This window comes from Tenrec ecaudatus, unplaced genomic scaffold (genome assembly GCF_050624435.1).
Source record: "Tenrec ecaudatus isolate mTenEca1 unplaced genomic scaffold, mTenEca1.hap1 Scaffold_56, whole genome shotgun sequence".
NCBI lineage: Eukaryota > Metazoa > Chordata > Mammalia > Afrosoricida > Tenrecidae > Tenrec > Tenrec ecaudatus.
The window spans coordinates 82,261-85,002 of NW_027459472.1; positions in this window are offsets into that span (position 1 = coordinate 82,261).

Genomic DNA, 2,742 nt, shown 5'->3' on the forward strand with positions numbered 1-2,742 from the left:
CACTTGGACGATCTAAGTTAAATAGTGGGCCCTTGGACTATGTAGGTTAACGAACGGGCATTTGGACTATGTAGGTTACCTAGCAGGCACTTGGACTGTCTAGGTTACCTAGCGGGCACTTGGACTATCTAGGTTAACGAACGGGCACTTGGACTATCTAGGTTAACTAGCGGGCACTTGGACTATGTAGGTTACCTAGCGGGCACTTGCACTATCTAGGTTACTTAGCGGGCACTTGGACTATGTAGGTTAATTAGCGGGCATTTGGACTATGTAGGTAACCTAGAGGGCACTTGGACAGTCCCGGTTACCTAGCGGGCACTTGGATTTCTAGGTTAACGAATGGGCACTTGGACTATGTATGTTGCATAGCGGGCAATTGGATTATCTAGGTTAGGTAACGGGCACTTGGAATATTTAGGTTACCTAGCGGGAACTTGGACTATCTAGGTTAACTAACGGGCACTTGGACTTTGTAGGTTCCCTAGCGGGCCCTTGGACTATGTAAGTTCCCTAGCGGGCACTTGGACTATGTGAGTTCCCTAGCGGGCATTTGGACTATCTAGGTTACGTAACGGGCACTTGGACTATGTGGGTTCCCTAGCGGGCATTTGGACTATCCAGGTTACCTAGCGGGCACTTGGACTATGTACGTTCCCTAGCGGGCACTTGGACTATGTACGTTTCCTAGCGGGTACTTGGACTATCTATGTTATCTAGGGGGCACTTGGACTATGTAGGTTCCCTATCGGGCACTTGGACTAGATAGGTTCCCTAGCGGGCACTTGGTCTATCTAGGCTAACTAGTGGGCACTTGGACTATCTATGTTAAGTAGCGAGCACTTGGACTATCTAGGTTAACTAGCGGGCATTTGGACTATTAGGGTCCCTAGCGGGCATTTGGACTATATTGGTTACCTAGCGGGCACTTGGATTATGTAGGTAAACGAACGGGCACTTGGACTATGTAGGTAACCTAGTGCTCACTTGAACTGTCTAGGTTACCTAGCGGGCACTTGGAGTATGTAGGTTAACTAGGGGGCACTTGGACTACGTAGGTTAACTGGTGGGCCCTTGGACGATGTAGGTTAACTAGCGGGCCCGTGGACTATGTAGGTTAACTAGCGGGCCCTTGGACTATGTAAGTTAACTAGCGGGCACTTGGACGATCTAGGTTAACTAGCGGATACTTGGACTATGTAGGTTAACTTGCGGGCCCTTAGACTATGTAGATTAACTAGAGGCACTTGGAGTATCTACGTTAACTACCGGGCCCTTGGACTATGTAGATTCCCTAGCGGGCACTTGGACTATGTATGTTCCAGAGCGGGCACTTGGACTATGTAGGTTCCCTAGCAGGCACTTGGACTATGTAGGTTCCCTAGCGGGAACTTGTACTATGTAGGTTAACTAGGGGACACTTGCTCTATATAGGTTACCTAGCGGCACTTGGACTATCTAGGTTAACTAGCGGGCACTTGGAATATCTGGGTTAACAAGCGTGCACTTGGACTATGTAGGTTCCTTAGCGAGAATTTGGATATCTAGTTTACCTAGCGGGCACTGGGACTATGTACGTCCCCTAGAGGGCACTTGGACTATTTAGGTTAACTAGAAGGCCCTTGTACTATGTAGGTTAACTAGCGGGCACTTGGATTATCAAGGTTAACTAACGGGCACTTAGACGATCTAGGTTAACTAGCGGGCACTTGGACTATCTAGGTTAACTAGCGGGCCCTTATACTATCTAGGTTTACTAGCGGGCACTTGGACTATCTAGGTTACCTAGCGGGCACTTGGACTATGTACGTTCCCTAGCGGGCACTTGGACTATGTACGTTTCCTAGCGGGTACTTGGACTATCTATGTTATCTAGCGGGCACTTGGACTATGTAGGTTCCCTATCGGGCACTTGGACTAGATAGGTTCCCTAGCGGGCACTTGGTCTATCTAGGTTAACTAGTGGGCACTTGGACTATCTATGTTAAGTAGCGAGCACTTGGACTATCTAGGTTAACTAGCGGACATTTGGACTATTAGGGTCCCTAGCGGGCATTTGGACTATATTGGTTACCTAGCGGGCACTTGGATTATGTAGGTAAACGAACGGGCACTTGGACTATGTAGGTAACCTAGTGCTCACTTGAACTGTCTAGGTTACCTAGCGGGCACTTGGAGTATGTAGGTTAACTAGGGGGCACTTGGACTACGTAGGTTAACTAGCGGGCCCTTGGACGATGTAGGTTAACTAGCGGGCCCTTGGACTATGTAGGTTAACTAGCGGGCCCTTGGACTATGTAAGTTAACTAGCGGTCACTTGGACGATCTAGGTTGACTAGCGGATACTTGGACTATGTAGGTTAACTTGCGGGCCCTTAAACTATGTAGATTAACTAGAGGCACTTGGATTATCTTCGTTAACTAGCGGGCCCTTGGACTATGTAGATTCCCTGGCGGGCACTTGGACTATGTATGTTCCAGAGCGGGCACTTGGACTATGTAGGTTCCCTAGCAGGCACTTGGACTATGTAGGTTCCCTAGCGGGCACTTGTACTATGTAGGTTAACTAGCGGACACTTGGACGATCTAGGTTAACTAGCCGGTACTTGGACTATGTAGGTTAACTAGCGGTCCCTTGAACTATGTAGATTAACTAGCGGCACTTGGACTATCTACGTTAACTAGCGGGCCCTTGGACTATGTAGATTCCCTAGCGGGCACTTGGACTACGTAGGTTCCCTA